The sequence below is a fragment of the Typopeltis vanoorti genome, chromosome 17, assembly GCF_054136105.1.
Source record: "Typopeltis vanoorti isolate ZY-2024b chromosome 17, IOZ_Tvanoo_1.0, whole genome shotgun sequence".
NCBI lineage: Eukaryota > Metazoa > Arthropoda > Arachnida > Uropygi > Thelyphonidae > Typopeltis > Typopeltis vanoorti.
Genome location: NC_143565.1, coordinates 28,598,419 through 28,623,425, shown reverse-complemented (window position 1 = coordinate 28,623,425; position 25,007 = coordinate 28,598,419). Strand labels below are relative to the sequence as shown.

The window sequence follows — 25,007 nt, the reverse complement described above, 5'->3', positions numbered from 1 at the left end:
ATGAAAGGTGATTTTTTTTTTCCTTCTGCAAACCAGGTCTTTTCCCACAAATTTTTTCATCTAGTCTGGTTAAAAGATCTGAATAATATTCCCTGCTTATTGTTTTACTCTTTTCAAGATAATTAATAACAAAATGCCTTTAGCATCCCAAAACACTGATGCCATGATCTTTGCTGTTGATGGAACCGACTTTGTCTTCTTTGGCACTGAACAATTTGCTTCTGTCCACTCTTTTGATTCTGGTGTGTAATGGTGAATCTAAGTCTCATCCATAGTAATACATCAATGCACAAAATCAGTTTTATTCTTGTTAAAACGCTCCAAACACTGTTCAGAGATTTTCATGTGAGTGCGTTTTTTGATCTGCTGTGAGCAAGCGCGCCACCCATCTTGCACAAAACGTTTTCATTTGCAATTCTTATGCAAAATATATCCTACACGTTCTTTTGAAATGCCTATTCTCAGCAATTTCATGCACTTTGACTTGCCGGTCATCCAATACCATATCGTTCACTTGATCAATGATTTCTGGTGGTGTTACACTCTTTGGGCGTCCTTCACGTGGATCATCTTCAAGGCTGGTACGGCCATGTTTAAACTCGGCAGCCCATTTCTTAATTGTCAAAAACAAACGAGAAAAGCGCTCATAAACTTTTATGAACTTCGAATGAATTTCTTTTGGTGTTTAACCTTCTTTTACAAAGAATTTTATAACTGCACGATACTCAATTTTATCCATTCCAAGGGATATGACAACACTTTGGCTTCCGACAGCTGTATAAAAAAACTACTTGATGGAATGACTTGCAATTTCACATGGATGCTTATGACAGATGTACCAACTTAGACAAAAAAATTGCGCCGATAGTGTTGTCCTCTATGGTCGAGGCCGAGAACATTTCAGTCTTTATTTAAGAAAGCGTTACATGATTTTGAACGCAATTAAAAAAAAAAAAGAGTGACATTTATAAACTGAATATCATATTTTCAAACTATGTGCTTTTGACCAGCAATGAACAGCAATTTTTTTTTTTTTTTTTTTTTTTAATATCTCATAGAGGATTGCCGTTACCTCTTCATTGAAGCTCCTTGGCCACAGCCAGGTCTCAATGTGGACTCTTGCACATGCTTTAACTTAGACTGTAATCCAGGAAGTATGATAACTGGGAATGAGAAATAGATTCTGCTATCTAAACAGCCAAATTACACATTACATATTGCCCATTTTCAACAGTTATAAAATAAAATAAATAAATAAAATAAAACGTCTTTCATATTACATTTTAAATAATAATTTAACCCTCCATTGGCTTCAATGTACCCATGAGATATAGGTTTCTATTATAAAAGAGCCATTTATTGTAATCCTTTGTTCTGTTCATTCACAAACAAGATATTTAAAGTTTATACAAAATAAATTAATAAATATTAATGCAATAAACAAAGCAAATTTCAAAATAACAAAATGAAACAAAAAAGAAAAATACCTATGTAAAATCTAATGTTTCTTTTCAATTGATTTCTGAATCAGTCCCATATTTGCAATTCACTTTATATTAGGATTGTTCAAAGCATTCTCTATGCACCATCACAGTATGCACTAAGCACAACAATTTACCATTGTTTGCAGGAATATAGTAAGACTTTCCAAGCCTGTATGGAATTTAAAGACTATCACATGCCATATACTTTTTATCTTTATATTTCAAGAACTGCCTTCTCTTAGCAGAATGCCATGCTTGTTTTCTTGTATGATTCTCTACCATCCCTGTTGAGCAGTATTCAGTGAATATGATCAAGAGAGGGAGGATATGTTTCTAGACTTTTCTGATGAGAAATTTACTAAATTATGAATATTTATTAATAATCATCTGCTGTTCATGTTGTCACAAATTTCCAGTACATTTATATATCAGGAGTCACATGATACAATATTTTGTCACTCGTTGCTTCAGGTTGTGTGCAGAAAGCAGCATTTTGTTTTTACAGTCCTTTTTTTTTTTTTGTTCATAAAATTTCCCTCTTAGAGTGTATTACTGATTTAGACAGTCATAGCATTTAACTTGAATTATTTACTCTGCTAGTGCAGTTTTTTTCTTTTTCTTTTCTGTCTTTATTGTTAATGTAGGTTTGATATCTTTGAAACCAAATATACTAGCTCTTACTTCATTTATTGGATAGCATTCGTTAATAATGCAAGTCTTGAAATGAAATTTTTAATTCATGCTTTAATATTATACCTCTAGATGACTTTTTCCTAATCAAAGATTCTTTGCTTCACTAAAAAGTTTGAGATTTGACAATAAGATACAATATTGGCATAACTAAATAGCCATTTAATTACAAAAGTTTTTATTTTATCTAGATAAATTATTAAGATCAGGCTATTGCTTAATGAAACATTAATGTTAATTAAGTGGTTATTGGTGTAAGAATATTGTTTTATTCACAATGAAATCTGTATATAGAACTTCAGTTTTCAAGTGGAATTTTTAAAATGCGATGACTGTGTGCCATGTACTTTCTATATTAATAGGTATGAGATGTCCATTTATTTCTATAACCTCAGGTTAATATCAAAATAACACTAATTTCTTACGCCCCACACACATACATACACATGAAAGGTCCCCTTGCTATGTAATAATTTTGTTTCTAATGGAAACAGTTGAAAATCAAAGCATTAAGATTAATAATGTATGAAAAAACTTTTTCTCTTTTTTATGTGATATTTTTAATAATAGACTGTTCATGTTCGCCTGTAGTTCATAACAAATAAATGAATCCAATTGCTGATAAACTAAGATGAATAGATTTTAAGTTACCTTTTGCAAAATAAACCAGATTAATATTCTTTTGAGCAGTCCTCTGAGACACAATTGTATAATAGCAATTTAAATTCTGTAAAGAAGAAAACAAATTCCAGTATTAATTATTAACTAATTCCAGTGTCATACATGTTTGAACATTGTTTATTTAAAAATTGCAAGGACTTTAGTTGCCAGAGAGGCGGGGGGCAATTTATAAATAGATAAATCAGTTTTCTTTTTCGTATTTATCCATATGAGCAGGAAAAACCAAAACTTGATTTGTCTAGAAGCTTAACATGGATTGTATTTGATATTTTATTTTAATCATTCATTAAAATATCTGTGTATAGATCTTAATAACAATTCATCATCATCAAATTCCTGCCATGTACCCTCAAGGGGTCTACAGGTTAATAACAATTAAAAGCATAAACTGTGAAAGATAACTTTGTGCCATGTTGCCAAACAAAAATTTCAGGGAAATTAGCAAGATCCCTTTGATTTGGGTGAATAACTTAATTCAGTAGTAAGTTTATTCTTATTAATATTAATTAATCTATTAATATTCTTTTGAAAATTCAAATGCAGCATTTAGCAAACACAGTGATATAACTACTGGGCTGTACAAAAACTATTGAAGGACGACCAAATGTAGTTTTGCACATTTGAAATCCTCGAGTTATATGCACATGAAAGGAATTCTGAAAAACCTTGGTTTATTATAGTTCGCCCACCGATTAGAGATCCTTCGTCACTTCTGTGCATCTCAGAAAAAGGAGAATCCATTCCAATAATAGGGTAATCAGTCCGTATTGTGGGATGAGTTGTTTATTATTACCAGTCGGAAAATTAACTTCTCTTTTATGATTATTGTAGTTAACTATGTTGCTTGTATAACAGTTGGAAAATTTTACCTATAAAGCATGTGATTTCGCATGTGTTGGCGACCAATTCGGATGTCCTTCATTTCTTTCTCCCCTTCAGCATGAATCGACTATTCTTGGAAAGACACGAAGCAGGGACCTACAAACGGTGGGCGAACTATAGTTAATGAATACAAATGTGATATTGAACCTCCCAATCACATTTAGTTCTGTGCTGTGAGCTACCATGAAGATCTCATTGTACGATTCTTGAGTTACTTGTTCTTGATTTGTTGCTTATTTTATCTAATTTCTTTTCATATCAGAGAATTTTTGTATAAGTTATTTTTTTTGTGTAACATGTGATGCCGGTATTTATTTTTTTATTTTGCAATTGCGAGTTTGTTAAAATAGCTTGTCATTAAAATGATATATGAAATGAGAGTTCATCTGTAGTAAGAGAAATAAATAGCTGCTTAACATTGTTCAGAGTATGAAGTTGATATATATATATCACATAGAAGATCTTGGATCACTAAAGAAACCTTTTATTATGCAACAGTGAGGAACTTCCGGTATTCTAAGTAAATGATCTTTTAGGAACAATTGCTTCTTGTTTGGTAGTAATTTGCTGTAATCTAACAAATGGAGGGCACTACATTCCTTTGGGTTTAGTAGGCAGTGTTCTCCATTTCTTAGAATACAGCTTATGTCTGTTTGTCAGTGGTTTGAGTCATTTAACAATATGGTCAACCATATTACATGTACTATTGACTGAAAGATTATGATTCCAAGTCATTTCAGTGTTTTGTTCATGTTGTGCAATAAAAACTTCCTTTCTATATCAGTAGGCTTCATACTTATTTAGTATTCATATATTCAGCTACTCTATGAATTTGTAATGTGATCTAAAAATATTGTATGAATCCTAAGTAGCCAAGATTTTTGCTCTGGATATGATAATTCAAATATTTATATAGTTTAGTCCCAATTAATTGTCCTAAAGAGGACTGGGATGGGGATCAGGTAACTGAAAATGCATAGACATGGAAAAGAAATGAAAAACAGCATGTCGTTTCCAGTAGAAAATAATTTTTTAAGAAATTGGATTACTTGTTGACATCATATCATTCTATATATTATATTACCCTTTCCCCTCCACCTTTCTCAAAATGTTACATTTTTTCATACCCACCATGCTTTGATATAATGTGTGTATCGTTTATATTTTATGAGTACTCAGCTAGAAGAATACATTTGAATTATCTTTGATAAGATAATATTTTAAAAATATCCTACTCTACATTAGCATAGAATTGTTAATCAGCTCATAAGATATACCTTACTTGCAGTATTAAAGCAAGATTAATACTGCAGCAAGTTAGAGTAATATGAATACAAAATATATCTTTTACATATAAATATTATGTTCATATTATACTGAATACAAAAGCAGACTACTGCCATATGAACTTTATATCAATTATGTCTTGTTGTGAGGAGATTTTTTTATTAAGTTTACTTTTGTTTTATAACCAGATTTCATTTAAAATAGCACATACAAGTTCTCTGTATTGCTAAAGCAATTTAGGTGTGGTTGGTCCTGTTGAAAATTAAATGTATAGGTTCAGAATAAATTTATTGTATCTTTTGAATTGTTGCATATCAATTACACGTTTTGAACACCAACTTTTCCATTGTCATCTAATTGTTCAATAAAAAAAATTGCTCAAAAATTGATATTATATATACTGTATATGATGTATGTGGTCGTTTATTGGTGAGTACCTGTTTTATTATAATGTAAAAGTAGGCAACACTTGCCACTCGTTATCTCTCTCAGGTATATTGACTAGCTATTTCAGCTCTGAGTGTTTCTTAAACTGTATTTAAGATAATTAGTTGACTGTGCTTTCTAGGTATTTTTGAGTAACATTAGTGCTGCTACTATTAATCATTTTGTGATCTGTGTAGTATTTTTTTTTTTTTTTTTTAACTCACAAAACCATAGAGCATGTTATTTAAAATTACTATTGTGGTTATTCTAAAATTTGTATTTAACTTATATTTTTGATACTTTTTGTGCTCAAATATAAAAGTGCTGTTTTACTTTTATATGTAAGAATTTCTACATCGGAATTTATGTAATTATGAAAAAAAATTTTAATTCAAAATACAAAATTTCATAATAAAATTTATTTTGGACAAATATTTGGAACTTTTTTTAATAGGACTTTACATAATTTTGTTAGCATATCATTGTATTACATTCTGACTATTTCTTTATATGAATCCAACCAATGAAAGGTTGTAAACCTGTTGTATATTAGTACTGTGGCTGCACTAATGGTTAGATCATATGGAAACCCTGTTCTTGAGAGCAAAAGTGAAACTCTTTCAAGCAACTTCTCTAGCATCAAAATAACAGTTCATTCCTGTTGTGAATTTGAATGTTGATGCTACCCTTAACCAGCATTTGAATCTTTCCAAACGTTTAAATCAAGACTGTAGTAGTAATGCTAATTTTGCACTTGTACCAACAAATCATTTCACCACACTACTTGCAGTGTAAAATGATGCATTTTCATTATTCAACAGGAACTATTCAAAATGTCAATATAACATTCAGCATCTGCTTGACCAATCACCATGACAACGAGCCTTAATGTTCTTTAGTGGGCCGCAATTGAAAACCTGATATTACATACGGGCTGCAACGAACACAATATTAAATACTTTGATATGTTTAACACAATATTAAACATTTTAATTTATGAGGTGGAATTTATTTTTGACAGATTTACAATGGAAAGCTTTTTTTTTTTTTTTAATTTGATTTACTTTTTATTAGTAATACTTTCAATATATACATAGGTATACGTACATAATTTTTTTAATTCAAAAGAAATTAAACATGCTGAAATTTTAATGAGATACTTGGCTCTGTTTCTCATCAAGCTTTTCAATATTGGGAGCTATGTTTGAAATTGCGACTCTAATACAATTTTTAGTGGTTCGTCATCAAAGTGATTTCAACGATCGTTTTTTTACAATTTTCATTTTCGAAAAGAGTTGTTTGCACAGATAAGTACTACCAAATAAGCGCATTTGGTAGCCTGGAATGGGTAGCCAGCAATGGAAATTTATCAGTTGGAAAGCAACTTATAAAAGTCAATAAGACTAACATTTTGAAACATTTCTTAGTTCAGTGTTACTTTGCAAATCAATTATTTCTCTTTGAAATTCTTCGGTAACCCTTTCAACGTCTATATTAAAGAATGTTGAGAAAATATCAAAATTAATAATATCATTTTCACGTAAGTTTCCAAAACTTGAATTCTTCTTATCTGTGTTTCCTCTGAATTCCCCCCCCCCGTTTCAAGTGGTTTTCTTTTCTCAAAATTAGAAAATGTGCTATATTTTTAGATTCCAGTTGCCGATTCCAAAATTTTAGTTTATTTTGAAAAGCTTTTATATTATCGAACATTTCATTAATAAGTTTGTTCTGTCCTTGAAGATTTACATTTAATTCGTTCAAATATTGAGTAATGTCAATGCAAAATGCAATGTCGCACATCCAGTCCTTGTGATTAAATTCTGGAAATGGGTTGTCTTTCATCTCCAAGAATAGCTGAATTTCGTTCTTCGAATCGTACACACTTAAGCATTGTGCAGCGACTTAACCATCGAATCTCGGTGTTAAAAAGGATATCGCCATATTCGCTTTCCATATCTCTCAAAAATTCCTTAAATTCGTGATGATTCAGTCCTCAAGATCTAATAAAATTTACAATTTTAATGATCGGTGGAACAACATTGGACATTTTCGAAACTTGCACTCAAATTTTCATGGTGCAAAATGCAGTGAGAAATAATTATTTCGCGTCCTGTTAATCGTTTTATGTCTCTGGCTATTAATCCTGATAGACCAACATTCATACTCGATGGCTCGAGCTCCATCTGTTGTTATACCAATGATCTTTTCTATTGGGATATTTAATTGATTAAGAACAGTTATCAGTTCCCTGTATGTATATATCTTTCCGGTAGCAGTTCCTTTCATTGGAACTAAAGATGGAAATGTTAAAACTAGAATCTGTTCCTCTCAAAAAGACAGCAAGTTGTGCCGTATCACAACTTTCATCCAAAGCAGAAATATATGCCTGCAAAATTTCCTCAATACTGCGAAAGATCGTCAATCCTTGTTGCGATTGTAAATCGCGACAAGCTGATTTTCGAAATTATATCTTTTTTTAAATCGGGGAAAGCAACATCTGCTACCGCTAGTACATCAGAGATTTTTTTTTTTTTTTTTTGCCAAAATTTGACTAACAATGTAGCATGCACGAACAGCAGTTAATGAAGCAGCTCTAAATACACTTCGCTGTTTTAAGATTTTTGTGCAGTTGATTCACTTCATCTTTGCTCAACTGCCCTTGCAAATTGTCAAATTTTGAAGAATGTTTAGTTTTATAATACTTCTTGATGTTATATTCCTTGAGAACATATCTTTTCACAATATATCAAGCAAACAGCATTCTCTTTTATGCAAATAAAAAAAAATAGTCGCATGTCCATCTTTCGTTAAACCAGGGGTCGGCAAACTTGCTAGACCATTTGACCCCCTTCATGGAATCCTTGGTCCCTATCATGTTAAATAAATGAATAAATGTTATCAATAATAAATTTTATTTAAAAAAAATCAGCTAACGCATTTTTGTTTCCGTATAAGAGCCTGTGTAGCTCAGTGGATGTGGCGTTTGCATACCACGGCGCTTGGCCGGACGAAGGAAGACTTGGTTTCGAGTCTAGTCGGCGACTAGAGAAAAAATTTTCTAAGCCTTTTTTCGACCGGTTCCCGAGTTAGTCGATCTCTGGCACAAGCAAGTGGGTTTTTCGTCCTGTAAACACAAGAAAATCGACTGTAGAACCCACATTATTTCAGACGTTAAATATATATTGTGTTAGGGTTAGGGACGACGAGATGGTGGCACATTTGAGCCATCTCTCTTCACTGCGTACCACTTAATGATAGCCTTGGGCCATCTATCTCTGGGTACCAGTGGAGATTGAACTGCCCACTCAGTCTCCAAAAGTTAGATAGATAGGGCTAAATGGCCTCGCCTACTCTTGTATACGGGAATAAAAAGGCGTTAGCTGATTTTTTTTTTTTTTAGGGAGTAGGCAAGGCCGTTTTTAAGCCCTATCTAACTTTTGGAGACTGAGTGGGCTGTTCAATCTCCACTGGTAGCCAATCAGAGATAGCTGGCCCAAGGCTATCACTAATTAATCGACACGCAGTGAAGAAGGAGGCTAGTAAGTGACGCCATCTGGTGGTTCCTAACCCTAACAATTTATTTAATGTCTGAAAATAGTGGGTTCGATGGCCGATTTTCTTAAGTTTACGGACGAAAAACCCGCTAGCCCATGCCAGAGATCGGCGAACTCTGGAACTGGTGGAGAAGGCTTAGAAAAAGTTCGTCTAGTCGGCGACTAGATTCGAGCGCATTTCGTCGTGCGGTCAAGCGCCGTAAAGTGCAAACGCCACTTCTACTGAGCTACACAGGCTTTTAAATTTGATTAAATAAAATTCAAAGTTATGATCACTGAACACCACCTGATAACTATGGGCGATAAATTCGCACTAGTCCTGTTTGTCTCTGTTCTGGATGTCTTCATCGTGAAGAGCGTGCGCTTCTCCCTCATTGGCTAAGCCGATCAGCCAGTTGGCCTAGCATGATTACTAGGTGTTATTCAAAATCTTTTTAGGTGTTTATTGACCCCTCTTTACCCCTAGACATTTATCTACCCCTTGGATAGCGGCATCGACAACTTTGCTGCACTAGTCCTGTTTGTCTTTGTTCTAGATGTCTTCATTGTGAAGAACTTGCACTTCTCCCTCATTGGCTAAGCCGATCAGCCAGTTGGCCTAGCATAATTACTAGGTGTTATTCAAAATCTTTTTAGGTGTTTATTGACCCCTTTTTGCCCCTAGACATTTATCTACCCCTTGGATAGCGGCAGACAACTTTACTGACCCCCTTTAAACTGACAGTTTTCGAACTCAACTTTGCGTTTTCTAGAATTTGAACTCATTGATTAAACACAGGGTGCTTGTGAAAAAAAAAATTGTAAAGACGTAATTCCTTAAAAGAATAAAAAAATATATTACCATTATAAATTTATAATTTGCTTAGGTTTTGAAAGAACTTGTATCAAGTTTATTCAAGAATAATGCAACTATTTACATATACTTAAAGTACGAGTGTTCGTGTCGCGACTGAAAAGGCGAATGGCACAATCGTGGGAACTATCATCGCAAGCAAATATTTTTCACCTGACATCTTAATGCGTGCTTCATATTGATAACACATTGTGCCTTTTGCTAAAATTTTTACACTTCAGTTAAATGAAGTGCAACGTTTCAGTGGGATGCAGGTTAGTAGTTGGAAGGCCATGGGTTGCTCATCACTGTTCTAGCAGATGCCATATTCGAACATGTCCATTTAATATCCGAGTGCTACACTTTTTATGTCAGATGACTTTGTTGTGATTTGTTACTTTGTACCACATTTTCTAAATGTCTGCTGTCCCATCAAAGTAACACCAATCTTTTGTGCAGGTGACACTGCCATGTGGATAATGCAACATTTACCTTGTGCTTAGAATAACTTAGGTTTGAATCTTGTCTTGCATGTGAAGAAACGTCATTAAAATTTTTGATTTTCTTTGACTTAAGGTATATTTGCTGGCCCTGCTTGGAGAGCAGGCTTTACTCTTGCCATTTGGAAAACATACTGTTAAGTACTGTACGCCCACTGATTCGAGATCCTTGACACTTCTGTGCATGTCAGGAGAGGGAGAATCCATTCCAATAATAGAGTAATCAGTCCTTATGGGATGAGTTGTTTATTATTACACGTTGGAAAATTAACTTTTCTTTTATGAGCATTGAATTTTTTAAAGCGGTAATTATTTTGCTTGTATGACAGTTGGAAAATTTTACGTTTATGTGATTTCGCGTGTTGGTAACGAATTCGTACATAGCCTTATTCCTTTCTCCCCTTCAACATGAATTGATTCTTCTTGGCACATTGCCAGCTAGTGGTCTCGGTTCTGTGGTTAGACAGTAGTATTCAGCCGTCCTGTCCCCCTCCCCCCTCCCAATGGAAACAGGCTGTGGAATTTGATGTGTAGTATTCTGATGCAAAGCTCTACAGCCATGGATGGCCAGAACACAATGGAAGGAACATGCCCCCTTAAAAACTATCCACTTCTGTTATGTGGTCTTAATGACTGATTATTTTTCCCTGTATGTTTTAATCATATAAGGATGTACTTCAGTTAATCTGAGATGCACTAATTTTGCTGCATTTTCATGAACATTGATGACTAATATGGCAACCTATAATAACACCTCACTGGAATAATAAATTATAAACCATTATTCCTTTCAAGTACTGTACATATCTGCAGACATTTAGAATGCTTTCCTTGATACCTTATTGTGCCATATTGTTTATCACTGGTATGGAGTATTTCAGTAATATAATATGAGTATGTCTTACAGTTTGTTGCAGTAAAGTATGCATCATTTCAAGTTAGGAAATATGATGACCATTGTTATTTACAATCAGAAGGTTCAGGATTTATATTATCAATGGGCACATACTACATGCTGAGGAGATTTGAATTTTTTTTTTTGTTTGTTTGTTTGCGAGTATGGAGGTGTAAGTTTTAAAGCTAAGCTGCAGTGGGCATGACTAATCGCATGGGTAAATTTCAAGGGCATTGGGTGACACCAGATGTAAATTCAGTTGAATGCCTGTATATGGGACTATCATTGAAAAGGCAACACAGCAGAGATCTGGGATTTTTAGAGTGGTCAGGCATCTCCCAAACAGCAATATTCAGTTTGCTGGAACAAAGCTGAAAGAACCCAGAAGTGGGTTTCATGCTATTCAATCCATACATAAAAATTGAGCATTCCAATGTCTCTTATATGTAGTTGTAAATTTAACAATTGCAGTTTATCATTTTGTGATCACCCTCCCCATGTAACATACAAAATCTGAAAAAAAAAATTTTTTTTTATTTGCAATATTTCTTCTGAATCCTGAATATCGAATTCCTCTATAATTTCACACAGGTCATGATGATTGAAGAAAAGACAAAAAATGTAGCTGACAATATTACTGCCTTCCTTTCAGCTTGTAAATTTTGAAATTGATTGTTCTGATGGCTTTTGTGAAGTCTTATGGGTATTTGAATATATCAGTAGAGTCTTGCATAGTTCAGTGGAAGTAGCATTTGCATTCTCTGTGCTGGTCTGCCTAAAGAAGCTTGTCACCAATTTTTCCAAGAATTTTCTAAGCATTTATTCAACCAGTTCCCAGGTTAGTAGATCTCTGACCCAGGCAAGCAGCTTTTTCTCCTGTGCACCGAAGAAAATCGACCATAGAATCCATGTTATTTCAGGCAATACCATTGTGTTAGGATTAGGGACCACTGGATGGTGAACCTTGTCTGCCATCTCTTCATTGAATGCTGCTTATAATTAATGTTAGTCTTGGGTCAGCTGTTTTTGATTGTATCAATGGAGATTGAACTATCCACCCTCACTCACTAAAATGATTAAAATGGCCTTGTGTATTCTCCATAAGGGAATATAATGTATTAGCTAATTTGATTTTTTATATTTATATATTCAGTTCTTTTTAGTTAAATAAAAATTAATCCTCCACAATAAATAGAGAATGAATGTGAGTTATTTTGTAAGAGATCAAATCAGCTAATGCCTTTTATTCCCTTATAGGAAGTAGGGGAGGCGGTTTTAGCCCTAACTTTTGAAGACAGTGCGCAGTTCAATCTCCACTGGTAGCCAGAGATAGCTGGCCCAAGGCTATCAGTAATTTAAATGGCATACAGTGAAGAGTTGACCAACAAGTGCCACCATGTCGTTGTTCCCTAACTCGATATTTTTACGTCTGAAAATAGTGCGCCTTCTACGGTCGATTTTCTTCAGTTTATGGGACGAATAACCTCGGTGTCCAGGAGAAAAATCTTCTTGCCCTTGCCATAGATCGACTTACTCGGTCGAAAAAGATCCTCTAGTCGGCGACTAGAATCGAACTGCTGACGCTCTCTTCAGGAAGTCTGGCGTTGAAGAGAGCGTCAAACAATACTACCACTGAGCTACATAGGCTTCGAAGCGAGTTGTTTTGATTATACACGTAAATAAATTCAAGTCAACACATGCTCTGGGACTTAATTAAATTATCTCAAATATTGTTCTAGTTGTGTCACTTCCCAGTGAAAAGAAACTCCCAATCTAGTTTTTGTGGAATAGCGTTCTTTTAGTACACTGGTATCCCAAACCTAAGGAAGAACACTATTTCTGGAGATTACAACCCCAAATTCAGACGAATCAGCTTGTGGCAATTTGTATAACAAGATTTTGAATTTATTTCGTATCCAAACACAAGTACAGTAGTAAGTAATTGGTATAACATATTAAGATACATTACAAATGAGAACAGCTTAAGTTTAATAGGTAAATTATACAGGGAATAATAAGTAAAGTATGAAGGGAAAAGAAAGTCATGTAAGTTATATACAGTAAATAGGGCGATGTTCCTCTGGTATCTTGCACAATCAACTGTTCTATCTGTGCTGAATATAAGGTCCTCTTTTGTGCAAGGTGATTGAAAAAAGGGGAAAGAAAGGAGGTGTTCCATGTACTGGGTTGTCCCACACACAATTATCTGGTCCAGTGAGGTCCCATTTGATGTGGTTTTGTTTGCAGTGTCCTATCATTCGTAGTCTGTTGAGACTTTTCCAAGTATTCCAGTCAAAGTGGACACCACATTGAAGATGTTCGGCTGTTGGAATACCAATATTATTCTCAGAGTATATGTAGTGCAAACCATTGTTAAAATCTTGTCTCTGGTGGGGTTTTGGTGTTTGAACGGTTCGTAGGAAGCTATGTCGGGATCTTAGTCTTTGGGGCACTGTAGTCTGACCAAATAGTGGGTGTCACTCATTCATCTGACTGGTGCTTTCATCAACTGAGAATGCAGATCTTGGAATTTAATGGCGTGCAATACCAGCCAAATTATGCAGGTCTCTTTCGAATGATTTCGAAAACTTGAGTGGGGACACACTCAAATTTTGGAATTGCCTGCAAAGGGATCACGTGGTGACACTCAACAGGATAAAAGGCTGCGCTAAGCGAATTTAGTTTGAAGGAAGCTCCTTTCGGGAAGGAATAAAGTTGCAAAATTAGATGTCTTATAGTCTCAAAGACATCACGTAAATGATTTCAGGTGGGGAAGATTATTGGAAAGCTTACAGAAGGCCGCAGAATTACTGATATTATCACAAAGTTTGGAATATCACAGAGCGTTGTATCCAGGCTCTGAGCAGCATTTCAAACCAACGGAACGTGTTCCTGGCGTTTGCTAAGAGATCGTACTCGCTCTACCACGGAGCATGAAGACAAAGTTTTATTTATGACAACAAATCAACATACCACAACAGGTTAGGTTTTAAGTCGGCTCCATTCAAGAACAGGCACGCGGATATCTCGACAAACTTTGGCAAGACGTCTCGACCCTATACGCCCGAGAGCCTGTGGTCTGCATCTCTTTATCCACAGCTCATCATACAGTACATTTTCAGTGGCGTTATGTCCATAAAAATTGGACAAGACATCAATGGGCTAATCTACTCTTTACGGGTGCTTATCTGATGTGAAAGTGGTACTGCTCCATCGCATCATCTTGAAATGGACAGATACGGCGGTCATGGTGTGGGGAAGTATTATTCTTAACGAACTTATTGAGCTAGTGCAAGAAAAAGGAACTGACTGATGAACGACATTGCAACAAAGTCCTTCAATGTTATGATCGATTACTAGGTGGTGCCGTAGGCAACGAATTCATTTTTATAGGTGACAATGACACCGTATTGCACGCGAGCAGTGGAGATACTTTTGGAAACCGAGAATATTAATCGAGTCGAGTGGCCAGCCCTTTCCTCAGATATCAATCCCATAGAGCACGTTTGGGACACAATATGAAGGCGAATTGCTTCTCGAAATTCCCCTTCAGAAAACAAGGCCTTATCCTTGCTCTGAAGGAGAGTTGATCCAGTTTGCCTAAGAATTGAATCGCACGGTACGACGTTGTGAGAGCTACATCATATTTCGGGAGGACATTCCATGCTGAAATGTCTTCACATAGTTTTCCGTAAAAATTGTACATTAAGTCCTTAAGAAATTTGTAATGTTTGCCATAACCGTATTGCAAATTAGTATGTACGAAATTTATAACATTTTTTGTGCAATAGTATTAGAATGCTGGCAATAAATGCATGTCCACATTTGGCTGTATTCATGAAATTTTTTTATATATACAGATGAAAATGTAGTTCATCCTTAGGTTTTTGGACACCAGGGATGTCCAAAACTTAAGTAATGATTAGTAATGCCTGAAACGTTTGCTTCTCTTACTACCTTAGATGGTAGTAAGAGAATCAAATCTGTGGGAACTAACACTTTTAGGATTTTATTATTAGCATTAGTATCAGTAATCTTTATTGGTCATTCAGTATAGTTACAAATACATATTAAAAAAATGTCCCACAAAGGCATAATAACAGGAGTTGCAAGACAACATTACTTACTCGTAATACTGCAGTTGAATTTTAATATTTAATTGGAAACTACAATTTATATTTAATGCTGAAATTGCATAACAAGAAATTTGTGCAGGGGTAGTACTCATGCATAGGCGCATGAGGCTCTAGCTCTGGGGTCAGAAAAATTTCGTCCAATTTTAGGACTCCAAACAATGAGGAAGGGGCACCGGAGCACTAGCGCCTCAAGCTATATCCTCGGGAAAAGTGTATCATCCCGAATTTGTGACCACGCACAAAAGTTGCAAGCCTATATTATTAGTACCATGAGTGAGCTAAGGATTTTGTTTTAGTAATTTTATATATTTGTCCTTTTTTATGCAGTCTGAAACCTTGCTCTAGAGCAGGGATTCTCAACCTATTCCAGTGGTATGCCACTGGAAAAGGCTGAGAACCCCTGTTCTAGAGAAATGCAACTGCTTCAAGCCACTGCATACCTTCAGTAAGTGAGGTGGTAGTCTCACCTTTCGATGAAATTCACCTTTCATCTAAAGACAATAACGCGCACACACCCATGCCAACAGTGGGATTCAAACCTGAAGCCTGTTGGTTGGAGAGTGCAAACAGATTTAACGCTACAATTGGTGAAAGCAACATATAAATAATAAAATAGATGTGGGGATGTAATTTCACCGACTTCGAAGCTACTGTAGTCTTGTACAAAATGAGTAGACTGGGTTGTTTATTGCTTTTATGTGTAGTGTTGGCTGTGGGAGTTTGGGATTTTTCTCTTATGGTTGTGATGCCATCATCTGCCCTATTATTGGTGCTGATACAGATTTCGTGTTATAGTGACTGCAACAGTTCAGGTGTTTTTTTTTTAGATTGTGCCGAAGGCTTTTGAGCAATGTTGGTATAAGATGGTCTCTTAACTTCACTGTGTGAATTGTCATAGCATATTTTTGTGCAGAGAGTTGTAGTCGTTTGTGGTATGCATATACAGGTAATGGGGAAAAAATGGAAACACTGAGCTATCGGTAGCGTTATCGGCAGTTGCAATGCAGCGTCTGCGATGCACACCAAACACATGCAGTTGATATGCAAATGTATACTCTCGACATTCCTAGGGACGTATATATAAGGGCAAACGGAGGCTTCCCCCGTTTATTGCATGTTAGGATGGAATCCAATGAGGACTACATTGAATTTGAAAGGATCGTGATTGTTGGAGCCATGCTGGCAGGTGCATCTGTGACCAGAACAGCTGAAATTGCACATGTTAGTCGAGGAACAGTTTCTAAGGTTATGTCAGCATTGCAATCGTCCACTATTGCATCAGCGAAATGCAATAGTGGACGAAAGCACTTACTGCAAGAGAGAGACGGTCGAGCATTAGTGCGCTGCACCATGAAAAATAGGCTGCCTGCTGATGAGTAATTGTGTGAAAAATTCTACATCTATCGTGAGAAACTCACTTCAACAAAATCTGCACCGGAAACTAAACAGAGTTGGAAATCACGGTCGTGGTAGTACTTTACTCAAACCTTTGATCACTCCAGTCAACGCACGTCGCCACGTACAATGGCGCAAAGATCAGTGGAGGGATGTGATATGCTCCGATTAATCGATGTTCACACCTTTTGTAGCAAACGGACGAATATACGTCCGTATTCAGTCAGCGCTACTGACGCAAAAATCGCGTCAGTAGTACAGACTCTATCATACGGTATTAATTAAAGCTATTGTAGAGTTTGTGCTACTGAAGTCCTTTTTGCCAGTTGTAAATATTTAGCATGGAGTTGCATCTTTTAGCAGCTTAAGATTTATCGGCAGTCGTTATTGCATGGCTGCAATATTTTACAGCAGGTGAGTTAATAGTTAGAAAATCAGGACACATTACTGGTCTCCAGTTATCAGAACAACAGCTATATATACACCTGATAATGAAATTCCATTACAACCGAAGCACTTCAAAAAAATTGAGCTTCAGACGCACAGCCTGTTGGTTGGAATGGAGATGTTATCAACTCAGAAAACCAGGACAATACAGATAAAACATATATATGGATACCCCAGTGTTAAAAAAAAGTCTATGAAATCAGTTAATGTAATTCATTTTGTGCTGTCGTTATATCAAAAGTAATTTCTTGTAAACTGAATCGTGGTAATAACATTCAGTCAACGCTACTGAAGCAAAAAGGGCTTCAGTAGCGCCGAAGTCCTTTTTGCTTTAATCATACAGTATTAATTAATGCTCTTGTAGAGTCTGTGCTACCGAAGCCCTTTTTGCCAGTTGTAAATTTTTAGCATGGAGTTGCATCTTTCAGTTTCAACCTGCAACTGGATCTTTATTTGCGTTATTTACGTTTAAATGAAATTATAAATATGTGCTTAGATTGGGCTGAATAAATACTACATTTTCATTAATTTCTTGATGATTCTATAATGTTGTATTGGAGCCATCAACTAAATAAATATGAGTAAAATTAAGGTAGATGAAGTAGCAATGATAGCATTTGATTCTCCTCAATTTGGTACCCACATTTATTTCAAGATATATATGTCAAGAAAAAAAATCATTTCAAGAAATAAATATATTTTAGGAAAACATTTGGGTACGAAGTAAAATAAAGAACAAAACTAAAATTAGTACTGCAACCGCCTTAAAAACAATTGCTACTTCGTTATTGATGAGGATTAATGAGGATTCTATTAAGTGGTTGAACATAATGAGGATTTCTATTTAGTCACTACATATAATCAACAAAAAATCAGCTAACGACCTTTATCTTCTTATAGTGAGATTAGGGGAGGCCATTTAAGCCTTAACGTTTGGAAACTGATGTGGAAGTTTAATCACCTTTGGTAGCCAGTGAGAAATGGTTGGCACAAGACTATCAATTATAAGCGGCATCCAATGATGAGACCAAGAAATGTTGCTCAATCGTGATCCCTAACCTATGTTATAATCTGAAATAATACGAGTTCTAGGGTCGAGTTTTCCGGGACGAAAAACCACAACAGTTTCAATTCGAAAAAACAGCTTGTCTATCTCAGAGATCGACTAACCTGGGAATGTCGAAGAACTGCTTAGAAATGGTTACTCTAGCTGGAGAATAGACTCGCACTTATGTATACCTTCTGGTGGACTTGCTCAGAGGATGCAAATGCGCTTCATCACGGCTATGTAGAACTTATTGAATATAATGAGGCTTTTATTTAGTAGTTGAAAACAATGTCTATATGCAAAGATAAGATGTGTTTATTAGCAAAACGATTAATTTTTATCTCGAATGAGTGTATCACGATTAATTTTTATCTCGAATGAGTGTATCACGATTAATTTTTATCTCGAATGAGTGTATCACGATTAATTTTTATCTCGAATGAGTGTATCATATCGATATAATATACGCTGTCAGCAGTAAGTTCGTGCCAATTATTATTATAAATTATACAATATTATTATTATTAGTGACACATCCAAGGAGTCCGAAGACTCATCGCGGGAAGACACCTACTGTACAACTCTCCGTCTCCACTACTACACAGAACGTCTACAACCAATCCCCTGCATCAACGCCATCTACTGCCCACAACCACCAATCCTGGCGACGATGAAATTCGGGCCGAATTTCATCATCACCAGGACAAAAGCCGCATTGTTCTTCCTGGAACTTTCACTCAACTATGCTCCTGCGCCGTCTTTCCAAGCACCTAGCATACACTTTTCCACGCAGGCTGAGCAGAGAGATGACGTGATAGTTACTGCAATCCTTCTGGTCTCTCTTCTTGAAGACTGGTATTATTATGCCTATCTGCCATTTCTTTGGTGCTCGCCCAGATATCCAAGCAGCCTGACACACTCGAGTCAGCCAGAAAACACCGTCTCGATTTAAGGCTTTTAGCATTTCGGCCAAATTTCATCATCGCCAGCAGTCTTGCCCAAATTTAGCGATTTTATTGCTAAATGGACCTCTTCTGCTGTGAGACTAGTCAATGCCCCGATCTGTACCACTTGGATGTTCACAACTGCTGGGCCACCCAGGTTAAGAATGCTCTCAAAGTATTCCATCCATCTGTGGAGGATATCCTTCTCGGTTGTTAAAAGTGCACCATCAGAGTCCTTAATTGCCCTTGTTGTGCACGATTTCCTCCCTCGAAGGCGGCGGATGGTCTGCCAGAATACTTTGTTTGTATTTGCATAGGATGAGTCTAATCTTTCTCCAAAGGATTCCCAAGCCTTCTACTTTGCTGTCTTTACTGCCTCAGCAGCAGCATTTCGTGCCTCAGCATACCGAAAACGCATCTCAGGTGACCTGACCCTAAGCCATGTTAGGTAGGATTCCTTGTTTTGCCTGGACAGTTTTTGGACTTCTTGGTTCCACAAAGGTGTCCTTTTCTCACTGCCCATTGCCAGTCCGAGCTGCTTTCTGTCACAGCATGAGAGTGCAGAGGCAGTGACAGCTGTTCTGAACAGCTTCCACTCCTCAACATCTGCAGTATGTTTGGGAATCTCTTTGAACCTGGAGGAAATGTCATCTGCAAAATTCTTCCTCACAGCCTCATTTTCCAATGCCTCCCATTTCACGCGGTATAGCTGCTTAGGCCTACCAGCGTTGATGGTAGCATTTGGTTTCTTAAGCCGTAGAGTGCACACAACAAGGTGGTGGTCAGTTGACAGTTCTGCCCCTCCTCTCACACGAACGTCCAACACTGAGGAAAATAGGTCTTCTGAGACTATATAGAAGTCAATCAGAGACCGTTGTTCTAGTGTATCCCTGTACCAGGTATACTTATGGACTTCTCGGTGCTGGAAGAAGGTATGCATTATGGACAAGCTGTTAGTACGGCAGAAGTCCAATAATTTCAACCCATTCGCGTTAAGGTCAGGGGCGCCGTTCCTCCAAACCACACCCCTCCATGTTTGGTCATCTGTTTCAACATGTGCTTTGAAGTCACCCATTAGCAGGACTGATCCCATGTCTGCCATCCTGTCAAAAGCAGCATCCACTTCCTCTAGGAAGGCAGAGTATTCTGACTCCAGATTAGGTGCATAGGCTTGCACCACAGCCAAATCATGGTTTTTTATCTGAAGCCTTAACACACACACACACCCGTCCCCCAATGGGATCCACTCAGCAACGTAGTCTGACAACTGGGGGCTTGTGAGTATCCCCACACCCGCCTGAGCAGACATTGTCGGGCTCACACCAGAGTAGTAGAGCTTCCACCCCTTATCCGGGTCGACAGTTCTAGAGCCTCTCCTCTTGGTCGAAGAAAGCCCGACTAAGTCTAGCTCTTTCTTTTCCCTCTGAAAAATTAGAGTGAAAAAAATCCAAATAATACCAGCCTTTGATAAAATCTGGAATTTAATTTACTATGGAGCAAGAAAAAATAAATAAAATAAAATAATAATAATAATAATAATAATAATAATAATAATAATAATAATAATAAATAATTCAAATAAATTCTATATTACATTTTGGAGATATATCATAAAAATCAATAATCATTTTTCAGGTAACACATGCTAAAAATTTTAGCCCATACCAAAATATTCCAATTAGTTCTCAAAAAACATTTTTATGAGCTAATTAAAAAATATTTCAAAACAAAGCAACAAATCTTAAACCTGAGAAAGACTTTGAATCTTTAGAGCTCTAAACATATTACCAACTTTCATTTTTCAAACTACTATTACTGCCTCATTTTTAAACGCCTTTTCTTATATAATTTTTTTTAAATTAGCAAAATGGATAATTTTCCATTTCTGTAGAAGAAATATGAACTTTCAGTAGAAAAGGAACATTCAGAATATGAATATTTTTTCATAAATAAACTATCTACACTAAAAAATACTCTTTATAGTATAAAATAACCAACATATAAAAAAATTAAGGCATCTAATTACAATTTTTGCCATCAAATAGCTCTGCAATCTATAAATTAAATCATTCTAATTTTCTTCTTGTAACTAATTTTACAACAAATTTTTATCAAACACTACAAAAAGCAACAAACAAAGGTGAAACTTTTCATAATTAAGTCAAATTACTGAAGTATTTCACAAAATGAATATGTTTATTGTTTAATGTCTATGAACCATCTATATCATCACTGTTGAAGAAGCAATTCGAGAATATATTTAATGAATATATTTAATTATAAATATACTTATGTAAATTATATATTATATAATAAAAGGCACGAAATACTATTACCTTTTTTATGTTTATTTGTATTATCAAAAAAAAAAAAAAAGGAGAGAGAGAGAGAGAGAGAGAGAGAGAGATTTCAGCTATTCAAATCAAATTATATATATTTATTTTTTTTTAATTTAATTTAATTTTTTATTTTTGACGGTAAGGCCTGTTTCTTTATAAATGAGAGAGTATCGTATTAGCTTGTGATTATGCAAGATATCCATTGATGGAAAATTTGAATGGCTAATAATAAAAAAATCGCACCTCAGTAAGTTATTGTTGTACCTCTTTTGTTCGGATTTAAACCACATCACATTAAATAAATCTTTTAATGTTAGCTAAACGCCTTTTATGCTGTGACACTTTCGATGATTGTTAAAATATTCTGGAATTAGGACGCATCTGATATCAGCCCTCTGGGCATCAATGCCAAACCGCTCATATCCGTCTCATCAGAAGGCAATTTGTCAATTTTTAAACTATCCTTAAATATTTGCAAAAAATCGAAGATTTTTGTTTTTTGCCCAAGGTGTGGGCGGAATTATCACTATTTCTATTCGGAAATCAGTTGAAAACCAGTCTACATAGATGCACAGACACACAGTCAAAGCTTTTAGTCATTTTTAATATCTGGTAATCGACCATCCAGCGATTCTAAACCTTCACAAATGATGAAAATATTTAACACGATTGTGGTCTGGAACAGTGATTGTTCTGCAGTTTACTTAGTTCTGTGTTAAAAGCTAAATGTCAATTCAAAGATCGATTGCTTTAAACCATTTCGTAGGAATCCGATGAAACTCGTGCCCTCTTTTAACACTTCCAAATTATACTGAAAGTTCCGATGTTTGGATACATTAATTAAGAGATGAATATCAACAGAATATAAATAACCTCGTCACTCCATCACATTCGTTTTGTTTTGTTTTTAATCCCGCCTCTTCCTCATACCCTTTTACACATTAATCTCTAAACAACTTCAATTTCCAACATTGTATGCATGTCTCCTTCAACTTTCTTTTTTTCCTTCCTTTCTTCTGTTACCTGATATTTTTCCTTAGTATGTTTAGTTCCTGAGATGTATGTTGAAAATTCCTTACTGTCCTAAATACCCTAATAACTCCACATATTAGATGACAATGAATTTCGATCCAACCTATACTTATATAGGTAAGTTACATACTGAACCAAGAAAAACTCGAGTCAGTCATAAAACAGGCTGAAGTTTTCAGCAACTTTACGAAAACGTTCTTCTGGAAAAAGGTCTATTTAGCAAAATGTCGATGCCGCAAAATATCAGTTGAGTAACTACCTCTACTGAGAGAACCATTTCTTACAATAGGGATACAAACTCAGTGAATATACAGCTCAAATCCTTGGATAAATTTCTCTGTTAAATTAGGGGCGATCTAATTTAAAGGAAATACGTCCGGTAACAGGTAATATATATACATGATTACCACACCTACTGAAAAGAAGTGTCTTCTTAGAATATTAATGCAAATATAGTGAATACAGTGTTCATCCTTTGATAAATTTCTCTGTTAAATTATGGGCGATCTAATTTAAAGGAAATATATCGGGTAACAGGTAATATATACATACATGGATTAGCACATCTGCTGAAAGAAACATGGATTAGCGCATCTACTGAAAGAAGTGTCTTCTTAGATTAATGCAAATATAGTGAATACAGTGTTCATCCTTGGATAAATTTCTCTGTTAAATTAAGGGCGATCTAATTTCAAGGAAATATATACCAAATGCTGTGAATACAGTGTTCATCCTTAGATAAATTTCTCTGTTAAATTATGGGCGATCTAATTTAAAGGAAATATATCGGGTAACAGGTAACATATATACATGGATTAGCAGATCTGCTGAAAGAAACATGGATTAGCACATCTACTGAAAGAAGTGTCTTCTTACAATAGTAATGCAAATATAGTGTTCATCTTTTGATAAATTTCTCTGTTAAATTAGGGGAATCTAATTTAGATGAAATGACTCAGGACAACATACCAGTTATTGACACCAGTTAAGTTGAAGTTCCTAGATAGTAGGGATGCATTTCCCTACTATCTATCATCCCTAGAATTTAAGAATACAAATTAATTTGCAAACAAACTATGCTGAAATCAGTATCCGCGAATAGATACATCACCAAGCAAATTCTGTGAATTCACATTTCCAGAAATAGAAAATATATTAAATTACCGAAGGAATTAAGAAGTGTAGAAAAAAATTTTCATTTCCCTGATGTATGCTTCTCTAATGCAAAATGCTAAAGAAAGGAATTTTTTGCCAACAGAATAGACAACAGGCCAGATCATACCCATCCACAAAAAAAGATGTCAGATTCTGCTCTAACTATAGACCTATCACTCTTCTAAGCAACTGCTATGAAATATTCATCAGGATACTTCAAAACAAGGTAATTCATTCCTATGAATAACAGATGGAAGAAGAGTAAATCGGATTTAGAAATAGTAGAAGCGCAATAGATGTAATTTTCACATTAAACAGATTAGCAGAGCTTATGAAAGAGAAAAAATAAAACCTCTACTGCTGTTTTATTGACTTCAAACAAGCTTTTGACTCAGTAAACAGAAGCAAATACATCTCATTAAAATTCTAGAAAATAGAGGGTTCGACAAATACCTATTAAATTGTACTACTCAGAAACACAAGCAATCGTGAATTACGAAAACATAGAAACAAATCAAATAGCAATTAAGAAAGAAGCTTATGCAAGGCTGTGGTGTAACAAATATGGTGACAACGCATTGCCACCATATTTATTCAACCTGTACCTAAAAGAAGTAGTAGACGAAGGACTACAGATGTGTGGAGGCATAACTCTAAATGGAAGAAATATAATCCATTTAAAGTATGCTGATGACATAGTTATCACTACAGACAGCCAAGAAAAATTAGAAAATATCCTGACCAAGTTGCATCAAACAAGTAACAAATATGATATGAAAATAAATTTTAGTAAAACAAAACTAATGGTAATAGGAAGAAAAAAGGGAGCAATCCAAATGAAAATAGGAAACAATGATATAGAACAAGTAAAGCAGTTCAATTACCTAGGATCAATGATCACTGAAGATCTAGACTATTTGGAAACCATCAAACACAGAATCAATAATGGATGCATAACAATGGGCAGATTACAAAACATATGGAACAATAAAAGCAAAGAACTCAAATTAAAGATATATAAAACAATGATAATTCCCACAGTACTCTATGGCTCGAATGTTAGATCTTAAGGAAAAAAGAAATGGATAAACTCAAGGTTTTGAAATGAAATGCCTAAGAAAAATCAACAGAACAGGACAGAAAGAAAAATAAATGAAAAAGTCAGAGAACTTAACTTTAAAGAAACAATAATTACGGCACTTAAAAGGAGCCAACCAAGCTGTTTTGGACATGTATTAAGAATGAACCCAGAAAGATCACCAAACATTAAATGGTAGAAT

General features: G+C 35.3%; 1 protein-coding gene across 2 annotated transcripts in view; it reads left to right on the top strand.

The window, feature by feature from the left end:
- LOC150097247 (cyclin-dependent kinase 2-associated protein 1-like) overlaps positions 1–12,582 on the top strand; it is a 52,909-nt gene extending 40,327 nt beyond the window's left edge. The window contains exon 4 of one of the 2 annotated variants that reach the window (XR_016549654.1): positions 12,489–12,582. The gene's annotated coding sequence lies outside the window, so the exon portion shown is untranslated. Of the gene's footprint in view, positions 1–1,058; positions 5,666–12,488 lie in introns of those variants that run through there. The other variant, XR_016549653.1, reaches the window with a different exon arrangement.
- The last annotated feature ends 12,425 nt before the right edge of the window (positions 12,583–25,007 follow it).